Raw genomic sequence first — 14358 nt, forward strand, 5'->3', positions numbered from 1 at the left:
GTGTGTGTGAGACAATTGAACACTGAATAAAGAAGACGGAAGAAAAGATGTGTCTACACAGGGATGCTGGTGAAGAATATTGAGAGCTCCATGTACAGCTAAAAGGACAAATAAACAGAGAGGCCTGAAGGGGCTTTCCCCAATCCCAACATCGTGGACAGCCCCCTTCCCCGCAGAAGAATTCACGTCAGAGGACAGCACTGATGCTACAGCTCAGGGAGAGGGGCAGGTCTGATCAGAGCACACATGAGCAAATGAAGGGGGAGGAAGTGATAGTGGAACACAGCCTGGACTACCAAGCCCCAAGGACGATATTCCCGCTCAGAGCAGCCAAAGCACAGAGAAGACCCACACAACATCCCTCACTGACCCAGAGCACTACAGGGGACAACACTGGAGACACAGTGCGGGAACTGCACCTGATTTGACCCCGCCACACTGAGGCCAAACACTAAAGGTGTGCAACATAACAGGGAAACAGAGCAATGAAGTCCCTAGGAAATACCAGAAATAGACTTTGGGACCAGGGCGTGGCACCCCATCAGACTCAACCAGAACACACTCCTAAGGGTCAACTAACAGACCTTGAACCATTTACAGGCTTTTTTCTTTGTCATTAGTTTGTGGTTGTTGTTTTGTTTTCTTTTGTTGCTTTCTTTTGCTTGGTCTTATTTTTTTTGTTCATATTATTATTTTTGCAGGTCTATCTAGATAGGATAGGCGGGATAAACAATCTAGAGGAGCAAACACTGGGACGGATGGTTCTGGGGGAACATGGGAGAGGGGGAGGTAGGGGAAAGAAAGGGGGTGTTAACAAACCCAGGGTCAAGGAATCGATAGCAAGGAGGGTGTAGGAGGCCTGGTAGGCTTGATCAAGGGCAATATAACTGAGAGGAATTACTGAAACACAAATGAATGCAGAACATGATAGTGGGACAAGAGGAAAGTAAAAGGAAATAGAGCAGTGGTTCTCAAACTTCCTAATGCCGTGACCCTTTAATACAGTTCCTCATGTTGTGGTGACACCCCAGCCATAAAATTATTTTTGTTGCTATTTCATAACTGTAATTTTGCTACCATTATGAAACAGGTAACCCCTGTGAAAGGGTCGTTCAACCCACAAAGGGGCCACGTGACCCAGTCTGAGAACCGCTGAAATAGAGAAAAGAACTGGAGGCAAAGGACATGTATAGAGGTCTAACTATAGGCATGTACATATGAAAATATGTTTACGTATGATGATGAGGAAATAGATCTATGTGCCTATATTTATAGGTAGCAGGTGGACATTGGGCCTCTACTCAAGTACTCCCTCAATGCAAGAACACTTTGTTCTATTAAATTGGCATTCCATGATGCTCACCTTCCTGATACAATTGCTAAAGACTAAGCAGGTGTATAAGTGAATGTGTTGAAGAAAGCTGATGGTGCTCAGCTATGAAAAGATATAGCATCTGGGGTCTTAAAGGCTTGAAGGTAAACAAATGGCCATCTAGCTGAGAAGCAACAAAGCCCACATGGAAGAAGCACACCAGCCTGTGTAATCACAAGGTGTCAAAGGGATCAGGTATTAGGCATCAAAGAACAAAAATATCATATCATTGTGAATGAGGGGGAGTGCGGAGAGGGGACCCAAAGCCCATCTGTAGGCTCAGGAAGGAGGCAAGCCAGTCAGGGTGCAGTATAGCACTGATTAACCATACACCTTTCCTCTAGTCCTTTAATTCTTCCTCTCCCCCATATCATCATCCCAGTTCTACCATACAAATCTGGCTAGACCAGAGGATGTACACTGGTACAGATAAAGTCTGGAACTACAGGAAATCCAGGTCTGATAAAACCCTCAGGATCAATAATGAGAGTAAGATATCGGGAAGGGACAGGGAAAGTAGGGAGGAGGAAAGGGGTAACCGATCACAATGATCTACATATAACCCCTTCCCTGGGGGATGGTCAACAGAAAAGTGGATAAATGGACACAGTGTAAGACACGAAAAGATAAAAATAATTTATAAATTATCAGAGGTTGTGAGGGAGAGAGGGGGAAAATGAGTAGCTGATACCAAGGGCTCAAGTAGAAAGCAAATGTTTTGAGAATGATGATGGCAGCAAATGTACAAATGTGCTTGACACAATGAATGTATGGAGTGTGATAAGAGTTGTACGAGCCCCCAACAAAATGATTTTTTTAAAGATTTATAGCCTTGGAAACCCCATGGGATAGTTCTACTCTGTTCTGTAGGGTTGCTAGAAATCAGAAATAACTTGATAGCAGTGGGTTAAAGTAAACAGGTAACCCGCAGAGGATGGGGACATTTCAAAAGAGCATCCTGAGAGACATGAAAATGAAGTGAAGCACACAAGCTCCAGAGTCTAAGTCACAATTGTTCCAAATTGTTAAAGAATTTATGTATTTATTTAGAGGCTAATGTAAAATTAGTGTGATATTTAGATTTCATTGGATACAATTATTATCAAGGTGTGGGTGAGGGGTAAACTACTAGAGGATTTGATTAGTGGGGTAAACTGTTGAATACAAAGTTTATGACCTGAAATGGAAACCTTCATTTAATTTACAATAAAAAATTTGTCTAAAACCTTTTTTTTTTTTTTTAAGGACAAATAAATCTGTTTTGGAAGAGTCTGGACAGAGTGCTCCAGTCAGAGTTGGTGGGATCCAACTCACTGGCATGTAGTAACAATAACAGACCTATATCCTTATGATGATAGTATTTCCACCTCTCTAATCTTTTCTTCCTGTCTGCAGTGTCTTTCTAGCCCAAGTCTCTCTCTCTCTCTCTTTCTATTTCCACCAAACAACCTTTGCTTGCCTGGGTCTGGTAAGAAGGTAGGGGAGATTAATTTTGAACAAGATTCCCTAAGATGCCATTTGTTGTGTATAAAATGAGCCCTCTGGGCAGCAGGAGGGATCTCATCACTGGAAAAGAGCCAGGTGCGGACACTACATCTGGCTTACCTCTGGCATAGCACCTTCTCATTTGGGGCTGAACAGCAACTAGCAGACCACGTTAGACATTTTCTCACCTTTCATGACTTTCTGTGGGACACTGCGTCCATTTGCACAACCCACAAACATGAGGGGACATAATCAAAGGAAAAGGCAGCCAGCTGAAAGCAAGGGAGATGGGGCAGACTGGCATTTTGGGAGAGTTGGACATTTGGGACTTCTTCAATCTCCAACTCTTCAATATTAATTCTTACAAAAGAAATTATCACCACAATTAGTGTCAGCATGATGGGAAATATGGTTTGGGGAAGAGGAAAATGAGAAACACCTTTGGCTTCCAGATGAGATAAAGAGACCCAGGGATTAAGGCAGCTATTGTGTTGCAAACCCTCCCTTGCCCACGGCAACTGATATTCATGGAAATGGCTTGTTGGATGCATATGGAAAAGAAGAGTGATAAAGAAAACCAAGACATTTCTTGGTTTCTACTATCAATGGTAGCTGAAAAAAAGGAACCACAATGGCAAAGAAAAGGACTGTAGGCGTGAATTGAATCAAGTCTAGAACCAGTTCAGAGCTGTGACCTCCAGTCCCAGGGCCGCCTCCTACAGAAAAAAGTGTGCAGGAGTAACAGGAAGTATCCTCAGGACCACTGGTCACCAAGAAGGTAGTCTGGGAGGGGAAGAGAGAAAATGCAAGAAACTATTAAGACCAGGGGTACAGTACAAAGTAGCTGTTCCAGTCAGCTTCCTAAGGAACCACTAGTACAATGGATCCTAAAGAGTGGCTAATTTAGGGGCAATGGTACTGAGTGGAAGAATCCTTGATTCTTTCACAGGGCAAGTTAACTCAGAGGGGATGGCCAGACTGATGAACGCGATAAAATCTGCAGTGGGACTTGTCTGCCCTGAGAAGGAAAACCACCGGTCTTGTCTCTCTCATTAATCCTCACTGGAACACTTCATTCAGAGGAAGCAGTTAATGTGTTATGGAGGCAATGCTAGACCGGCTTTCTGGTGACCGGGATATTCACCCAATGGGCATGCCCCTTACAGCTCATGACAGATATGGCACTCAAGGGAGCGCTGCTACAGGGCACTCTATGTAACTTTACTGCTGCAAAACTAAGCAACCACCCGAGAAGCCATGCCAGCTCTCTTGGCACAACTGCCCTGCATGTGTTTTACTAAGGTGACCACATGTCTCGCTTTTGGCGGGACAGTCCTGATTTTTAACAATTTGTCCCGCGTCCAACAGCAATTTTTTAAAGTCCCGATTTTTGGAAAGAATGCACGACAAGCTAGGGAACGGAATATACATAATACATAACGCCATTCAAACAGCTGCTGATTTGTTGCCTGTACTTGTGGAAAATATTGTTATTAAAATATATTCTTATTTCTATATATACACTGCGCGTTGAAATGCTTCAAGAGTTTTGTGGAAACTGCGGAAGTCGAATATCAGAAAATACTTGGATACAGGAAAACGCGCTGGTTAGCTCTTTTGCCAGCTGTCGAAAAATTTTGAAAATATATGATCCTTTGAAATTCTACTTTCTATCACAGGATAAATGTCCTAGAATTTTAGAACAGTTTTTTGAAAAAGAATCTTCAAAAATTTGGCTAGAGTGTGTACACAATCAAGCAGCTCTTTTTCAAAATGCTATAAAACTTATTGAAGGTGACAAAATTTCGGTAATCAAAGTAGCAAATGAAGGTATTAACTTAAAATTTCAGTGTCAAGAGCAGTTAGAAAATCATTTTCTTCCATTAACTATCCGTAATAGTTAGTATAAGCCAGCTAGAAGAACAAGGTGCAATAAATTATTTAGACGAGTGGGAGGTACATTACAATGATATTGAACATTTTCATTGGGTTACATTAAAACAAGAACTTAATTGGAATGATGTGCAAAAATCATTCGATCATTACTAAAAATTTCCCAAATAGTAATATTTCAAAAAATGATCTTGTTAATGAGGTATCATTATTAAAATATATATTGATAAGGAAAAGATTAAATCTTGGGCATCAGCAAAAATCACAATAGAGAACAAATGGTTAGAAATATTTCATCATTTTGAAACAAACCATGTTCCATACAATAACGCACTAAAAATTGTGGTACACACGCTGTCCTTACCAGGAACTAATGCTGCAACTGAACACGTTTTTGCTACGGTAAATACAGTGTGGACATCTGAACAATTAAGTGTTCAGACTTTGAAAGCCATTTTATGTGTAAAATATAATTTAACAAATTCTTGTGAAAATGTCATGACCTTTTAAACAACGAGAGCAATCTACTAAAAAAAATTGACTCAAATGAGAAATATTCCAAAAATAAAATAATACAACGCATAATTTTTAATGTATTATATTTGTAAATTTGTACTTATGTTGAAATTAAAAAAAACATTACAATACTATTTTTGCGTTCTATGAAAATCTTTGTTGCTCCATATAGAACAAATTTTTAATCAAGAACCACCCCACCCCACCCATGTCAATGGTGTCCCGCTTTACCAATGTTAAAATCTGGTCACCTTAGTTTTACAGATGCAAGAAGCATAAGGATAATTAATCAGAGAGTGGTAAGGGACAATTGCAAAAGAACTTATCCCAGAAGAGAAAGGTGGCCATTAAAATAAGATAGGGCAAGATATGACAAAATAACGATGTATAAATTACCAAGGGCACATGAGGGAGGGGGGAAAGGGGAGGGAGGGGAAAAAAAAGAGGACCTGATGCAAGGGGCTTAAGTGGAGAGCAAATGCCTTGAGAATGATTGGGGCAGGGAATGTATGGATGTGCTTTATACAATTGATGTATGTATATGTATGGATGGTGATAAGAGTTGTATGAGTCCCTAATAAAATGTAAAAAAAGAAAAGAGGAGAAAAAAATGATTAGGGCAAAGACTGTTCAGATGTGCTTTATACAATTGATGTATGTATATGTATGAACTGTGATAAGAATTGTATGAGCCCCAATAAATTGTTAAAAAAAAAAAATAGAATGAACACAGCAGACACTGATGAAGTTGAAAGAGGATCCAAACACATCACTACTGGAAGTTGGGTGGACCAGCTTCTACTAGTTCCTCAATGTTAAGGAGGTTGATATTCACCCCCGCTATCTGGAAAGTATTTAATGACTGGAATTCCCAACTGATCAGTGAAGCAGACACACCTCCTTGATAAAAATAAGGCTTAACAATGGGGGCAGGGGCTTCTAGTCCAGGCCCCAGGAGGGGTTTCAAGGTCACATGCAGATATAGGGTGAAATGGCCTGGGGGTGGGAAAGATCTTTTTAAGAGGAACAGACATTGGAGTTCAATGCACTGTAATCTCCAAGCCTTCCAATAAAACACTGAAGGGGCCTAGAGATAGCCTCTGGGATATGAAGAGTACACTAAGGTGAGAATCAGAAGGTTTAAATGGATTTTATATAAGTAGGTTCCTATGTCTAATTTGGGGAAGCGCTCTCTACTTGTCTGCCCTCAGGTGAGTAATGGACTGGACATGTGAAATGGGAACCATTAGAATTGCCTGCTAAATTGTCTGAACCCACTTAGATTATTAACTTGAAAGAGTATGGGATACCTAGTTGACAAATGGAGATTAGTGCTGATTAAAGACCATCTAAAGCTGTGGTTCTCAACCTTCCTAATGCTGTAACCCTTTAACACAGTTCCTGAAGTGGTGGTGACACCCCCCCCCCCCCCCCCGCAAACATAAAATTACTTTTATTGCTACTTCATCACTGTCTTTTTGCTACTGTTATGAATCGGGCGACCCTCATTTGACCTCCAAAGGGGTCGCGACCCACAGGTTGAGAACAGCTATTCTAAAGGCTGGCATATTGGTGCCAATAAATTCTCTGTTTAACCATGCTGTATGGCCTGTGGAAAAGACAGATGGCTCATGGAGATTGACAGATTATTAAGGCTTAAATAAAGTAAGTCCACCTGTGGCTTCAGCTGTTCCAGACATGGTACTGACAGTACAGAAAATACAGCAGTCTAAAGGTACTCAGTGATTGATCTTGTATCAATGCCCTTTTTCTCCATCGCAGCCTCATAAAAGAGTCAGCCACAATTTGCATTCATGTGGGAAGGATCACAATACACTCCCACCACATCTGCCTAAGGTTACTTAAATTCTCCATCTTTCTATTACAGTTTGGTAACAGACTTGGACTGGGCACAGTTATCAAGTGTAGTGATGCATTACATTGATGGTATCATGTACCAAACAAGGAAGTGCAGGCTATGGAAGATTTGAAAACTGGCGGTTAATAATCCAGCAAAAAATCCAGGGCCCTTCACAAACAGTGCATGTCCTGGGGAACCTTGGGCAGGAGCCACTTGCAACACCATCAGAATCCTTGAGGGACACAAGTCTGTTCCTTTTAAATATTCTTTGAGTTTCAGGAACAAAGGCTCTAAGGTGGATGGGGGAAGGCTGCCCAATGAAATTCTCTTGCTACCTTTGAAGAATGAGCAGGTGTATTGTTGCGATGGGGAAATGTAATTTTCTCAGCTCTGACTTCTGGTCTTTTCCTGCCCAGTGCAGTTTTCAGAAAACTTCAGTAGAATAAGCTTCTGTGATTGTCCTCTGTCCTTCGAGAAAATCACTTCTTTGACATCCTAAAGGCTAGTTGACAAAACGTTCTGAGCTGACCTAACCTTTCCGGCCTTTGAATTTCACTAGCTCATCAAATCCCTTTAGAAACCACTGTTTTCACTGAACTTCTTTATCTTGAGCACACCCTAAGGAAATAAAAGAAGTGTATGGCTTAGATCTTATCTGTAGCCATCCACTAATTACAGAGGCACGTTCAAACACAGTGCGAGCTAGAACTCTAGAAATATTTCTCCATTTACCTTCACGTATGAATTTATTTTGACAGCCTTTATGCCAGGTAATAAAACAGAAGTTAACAGGAAGAAATGATGGTATAGGCCAATGTATGCAAACTAATCCAATTTCGGAGTGCAGGTTTAACAAGTTATTCAAGTTTTTAATATTATCTTCCGTTGTACTTAACAACAAGAATTCTTCCTTTTACTAAGCAATGACTGTTCCATAGACCTCTAACTGTAACATCACTACTATAATCGATGTCCATTTTACTTTTGATGCCTATGACTTTGGCCTCTTGGTGCTTGTTGTTGCTGGGCTTTTTGTTTGGTTTGTTTTTCTTCTTTCTAGAATCTTCTACATTTTGAACTTTTTAGGAGTCCTGATGGCAGTGATTACATGTTGGGCTGTGATCCACAAGACCAGTAGTTTGAACCCATGGAAGAAGATGGGGTTTCCACTTCCATAAAGTTACAGTCTGGGAAACCCACAAGGGCCACTGTACCGTGTCCCATAAGTCGCCAATGACTCGATGGCATTGAGTGCTTTGGTGGATTATTTTCCTTCCATAGGAGGTGTCTGGCACATACGTAACAACAGCTCAAGGAAGTTTCTTTACTACCAAGCCCTTGAGGAAGGCAGTTTCCTGATTCTAAGCTATTCTAGCAGCCATATTTGACTTTATTCCATTTAAAACAAACAAAAAGAAATTATATACTTTATAAACAGCACATCCTGGATTCAGTTTATGCTGTCAAAATTATGTCAGAATATATGCTAGAAGAGATAGGATTTTGCAATACAAATGTGGCTCCTTAGTATTTTCTACTTTAAAATTTCTTATTCAGATTCATACTTAAGGAAAATACTTAACAACATCTATTAACTTGATTTTGAAACTAGGACTTTTAAAAAAATTTTAAAGTAAATTTAGTCTTAAGTCCTTTATAAATGATGATGTGTAATGGTTCCCTTAATTTTCGTTTCCCCGACTTCTAAATTTTCATCTCTCCCAACATTAAAAAAAAATCTAAATAGAAGAGATCTAAATCAGTTTGTCTACACCCTCCATTTTATACAAGCAAAACCAGAGGACAGCAGTTTAAGCCATCTAGTCAAATCACAATTGGCCCAAGAGCCAATTTAAAGAACCAAGATTTTTATGACTTTTGATCTATTACTACTACCAATTACAAATACAAGAAGTCTTCAAATGATTCCTGGAAAATGCATACTATGAAAAAAGTAGGCATGAACTAAAAACATTTTGGCATCAAAATGAACTCATACTTGTGATAACATTTCTGAACAGGATCCAGTTTGTGGCACAAAGAATCAGAGCAATGTGGATTCTGCTAAAACTGAAGCAAGAACAAACATCAACTGAAGATGAAGCTTAGGTGGAAGAAGGATGATTCATTGATGCTTTACCAAAAAAGTTTATACAATGCCCCCAACACATGAACAGTTTACAAATAGAAACTTATTTCAAGAAAGGAGAGGCAAGGTTGAAAATGAAACCTACAGGGCAGAGCATTCACATCTATTTACTAGGAAACTACCTTGTTCTCGCCTGAATTAAAGAGGACTGATGATTAACAGTAGAAACAATAGCCAACACCCTGGACATCTCACTTGGTTCCGTTCACACTATTCTGACTGAAAAAGTAAAGATGCATAAACCTTTTTCCACTCAAAGGATGCCAAAACGACTACACCCAAAACTACTAACCCATAAAGGACTCAGCACCTCTAGGATCATGGCTGCAGGGCCGGGATGTTAACAAGACATTATCAGATATAATAACGTAACCAAGGCAGCAAAAGACAAAATAAAGGTGTCATAAAAATCAAACACTTTGATTCAAATGAGTTTGAACACAAAGTGAAAAGACAACCTACAGACTGAAAGGAAAAAAACTGGAAATCATTTATCGAGTGAAGGATCTAATATCCAAAACACACACTAAAAAACCCTGCAAAACATAATAACAAAATGACAAGTCACCTGGTTAAAAAATGGGAAGAGAAATGTACATTCCTGCAAGCAGGAATGACACTCTGGCAGATACTCAAATACTCAAATTGACCAAGTCAATTCAAACTCCAGGCAAGCACCTGTGCGAACTGCTCCACAGGGTCTCAACCCTTTTGGAAGTAGATTGATTGCCCAGCCTGTCTTCCAGGGTGCCTGCTTCTCAATGGTTTGAACTGACAACATTCCAGCTACAGCAGCTCACTAAAAATAATACTCAATCAGCAAAGCATGAAATGCCTGTATTCATTATACAGATGCAAATAAACCAGATCCCACATCACCTGTGGGGGAAATGCCAGCCCCCCACAACTAACCACGGGTTTGATAGGCGCAATTGTACGGTTAATATAAAGATTATAATAAAGTCATACATAGAGAGCATGAGAGATAAAACAGGGATTGAAATAATGGAGTCAGACACATTTCATGGTGGCATGCTCACCTCAGCTCCGCTTGGTGGTCCAAGTGGAGGGAAAGGAGGACAAGGGAAAGGGAACAGGTGAGCGAGGACAGGAGAGGAGAGGGGGAACCAATGAGACAGATCTTTATTGCTAACCCAGGCCTATAAACCTTTTTTGGGGGGGAGGCGAGGGGGTGCAAGCCCACTAATTACAGGTAAAGACATACAACACAGGAAGGGGTTGCACTATGGGTTATACAGCAATGAGAGGGGGACAATCTAGGGATATACACGCAATAGAAAGAGGAGGGATTGTATACATGTATACATGTGACAAGAAGAGTGGTTCCTAGATTCAGGATGACAGCCTAACTTTGGATGTCACTAAGCAGTTTGACCTGTTCTCTGGATCTCCATAGAAACCATTATCAATAGGATGTAAACCCCACCAACAGGGACCAAACTAATGGTCATAAGCCTTTAGGGAGAAGTAGCTCATTGTCCTTAACAGCAGGGAGTGGGGCCTACCTGTGGTGGGCCCAGACAGTAGTCTGGCAACTGACTGCCTTCAGGGAGGTAACTTGTCAGTCACTGACCAACAGTTCCAGAGACTTGGTAAAAAGGAAAGGGGGTGTGAACCAACCCAGGGACAGGGAATAACAAGTGATCTAAAATTTGCAGCAAGCAGTGTCCTAAGTCTTAACATATATTTGGGGGAGAAATCTTTCTGTTTCCCATAACCACGCCTACTAATGGCAATAATCAATAAGAAGAAAGCAAGAATTGGTGAGGTTGTGTAGAAGCTGGAACCCTCAATCCACTAATAGTGGGAACACAGGGGTGCTACAAAAAGTTTGTGGATAAATGGAATTAAACAATAGAACTTTTCCAGGAACTTTTTGAAGTCCCTGGGACAGACAGTACAGTCACTGCGGATAAGTTCAGTGGTTCCTCAAAAAGTTGAGCATAGAAGAACTTACAACCCAGGACCCCAAAGCTAGGTTTACACCCACAAGGAAAAGCAGTAATGTGGACAGAACATGTTCGCAGCAGCACTTGACAACCAAAAGGCTGGAACAACCTAAATGTTCAGATAAACAGCTAATCCAACTATGGCGTATATACATACACACAATGGAATACAAATCAGCCATAAAAAGAAATGGAGTCAAAAATTTAATTAATTAAATTTTAAAAAATTAAAAAGAAATGGAGCCATGATATATAACACAGTTTGCATGAACCTTGTTAACATGTTGACCAAAAGTAATCAGGCACAGGGACAAATACCTGGTAATATCACTTATATGAAATAAGCAAATAAATAGAAACCAAAGATTATTAATGGTTACCAAGGGCAGAGGGAGGCAGCGAAGTTTTTTACTTAAATAATAGTGAGTTAAAAGGAGTAGGAAGCTGCTTTATACAATTGATGTATGTATATGTATGGATTGTGATAAGAGTTGTATGAGTCCCTAATAAAATGTAAAAAAAGAAAAGGAAAAAAAAAGAAAATGATTAGGGCAAAGAATGTACAGATGTGCTTTATAAAATTGATGTATGTATATGTATGGATTGTTGTAAGAGTTGTATGAGGCCCTAATAAAACGTTTAAAAATAAATTTTAAAAATAATAATAAAAGGAGTAGGAAGCAAAGGGCATACATAGAAGCCTAAATACAAACACGTATATATGTAAATATATTTATGATCATGGGGGAAATAGACCTACGTACATATATTTATAAGTTCAGTAGTAGGGTAGCAGGTGGACATTGGGCCACCTTGCACACACTCCCTCAATAGAGTAGCACCTTGCCCAGCTAAACGGTCATTCCATGATACCCACCTTCCCGACATGATCACTGAAGACAGACGTGTGTGTAAGCAAACGTGGTGAAGAAAGCTGATGGCTCCCGGCTATCAAAAAGATATAGCGTCTAGGGTCTTAAAGGCTTGAAGGCAAACAAGCGGCCATCTAGCTCAGATGCAACAAAGTCCACAGAGAAGAAGCACACAGCCTAAGTGAATACAAGGTGTTGAACAGACCAGGTAGCAGACACCAAGGAACAAAAACAATCATTGTGTGATCACCTTCCTCACATAAACGCTGAAGACGAATGTGTGCATAATCAAGTGTAGTGAAGAAGGCTGATGGTACCAGGCTATTGAGAGATATAGCATCCGGGGACTTAAAGGCTTGAAAGTAAACAAGCGGCCATCTAGCCCAGAAGCAACAAAGCCCACATGGAAGCAGCACACCAACATTTGTGATTATAAATGGCCAAGGGGACCAGGTTTCAAACAACAAAGGCAGGGGGAAAAAAAACTCACATCACCGTGAATGAGGGGAGTGTGTGATGGAGACCCAATGCCCATCTGTAGACAGCTGGACATCCCTTGCAGAGGGGTAGTGGGGAGGAGATGAGTCACTCAGGGTTCAGTGTAGCAACAATGAAACTCAAAACCTTCATCTAGTTTTTGAACGCTTCCCCCCCCCCCAATTATCATGATCCCAATTCTGCCTTGCGGACCTGGTTAGACCAGAAGATGCACAGCATTGCAGTAGGGATCTGGAAACACAGGGAATCTAGGATGGATGAACCCCTCAGGACCAGCGGTAAGAGTTGCAACACTGGGAGGGAAGGGGGTGTAGAAAGGTAGAACCGATCTCAGGGATCAATGTGTAACCTCCTCTCTGGGGGATGGGCAACGGGAAGGTGGGTGAGGGGAGACACAGGGCAGTGTAAGATAAGATAAAATAATAATTTGTAAACTATTAAGGGTTCATGGGGGAGGGGGAGGGGGTGGGGGAGAGGGGAAAAAATGAAAATGAGCTGATTCCAGGAACCCAAGTGGAAGGCAAATTTTAAGAATGACGAGGGCAACAAATGTATAACGGTGCTTTACTCAATTGATGTATGTATGGATTGTGCTAAGAGTTGTATGAGCCCCAATAAAATTATTTATTAAATAAAATTTTTTTTAAATAATAGTGAGTTAATGTTGGCAGAATGTTTTGAAAAAGGTTTGCTCATACGGTTTGAAGGCTGAAGGTTTCAAAAGGTTAAAAAATGGTTTGAAATGGGACAAATATGGAAGAGAAAACAACAGGACCAACGGTTCTGGAGATGTGGGAGAAGGGGAAGTGGCAGAAAGAATAGGGGGTGTCAACCAACCCAGAGATGGGGAATAACAAGTGGACGGGGAATAACAAGTGATCTAAAATTGATGGTGAGGAAGGTATAGAATGCCTGAAGGGGCTTGATCAAGGGCAATGTAGCCAAGAGGAATTACTGAAACCTGAATGAAGGCCTAACATGATAGCGGGAAAAGAGGAAAGTAAAGGAAATAGAGGAAAGAACTAGGAGGCAAATGGGCATTTATAAAGGTCTAAATACAGGCATGTACATATGTAAATATATTTATATATAATGTATTTATATGTTAAGTATAAAAAGTAGACAGGTATTGGGCCTCTACTCAAGTTCTCCTTCAATGCAAGAATACTTTATTCTAATAACCTGGCATTCCATGTTGCTCACCTTCATGACAAGATCGCAGAAGACAAAATGGGCACATAAGCAAATGTAATGAAAAAAGCTGATAGTGCCCAGCTATCATATGGGGTCTTGAAGACTTGAAGATAAACAAGCGGCCATCTAGCTGAGAAGCAACAAAGCCCACGTGGAAGAAGCACACCAGCCTTTGTGATTATGAGTTGTCAATTGGATCAGGTATCAGGAGTCAAAGAACAAAAAATCATATCATTGTGAATGAGGTGGAGTGTGGAATGGAGACCCAAAACCCATCTGAAGGCAACTGGACATCCCCTTACAGAAGGGTCTGAGGGAACCAGTCAGGGTGCAGTACAGCACTGATGAACCATACAATTTTCCTCTAGTTCTTTAATGCTTCCTCCCTCTCCACTATCATGACCCCCAGTTCTACCTTACAAATCCAGTTAGACCAGAGGATGTACACTGGTACAGATAAGAGCTGGAAACACAGGGAATCCAGAACATATAAGCCCCTCAGGACCAATGAGAGTTGTAATACCAGAAGGGGATGGATAGGTGGGGGG

The 14358-nt window shown here is 40.7% G+C and overlaps 1 protein-coding gene across 1 annotated transcript in view; it reads right to left on the reverse strand.

Moving 5' to 3' along the window:
- ZMYM2 (zinc finger MYM-type containing 2) overlaps window positions 1-14358 on the reverse strand; it is a 106142-nt gene that overhangs the window by 57913 nt on the left and 33871 nt on the right. The window lies entirely within an intron of this gene.

The sequence above is a fragment of the Tenrec ecaudatus genome, chromosome 11 (genome assembly GCF_050624435.1).
Source record: "Tenrec ecaudatus isolate mTenEca1 chromosome 11, mTenEca1.hap1, whole genome shotgun sequence".
NCBI classification, from domain to species: Eukaryota; Metazoa; Chordata; class Mammalia; order Afrosoricida; family Tenrecidae; genus Tenrec; species Tenrec ecaudatus.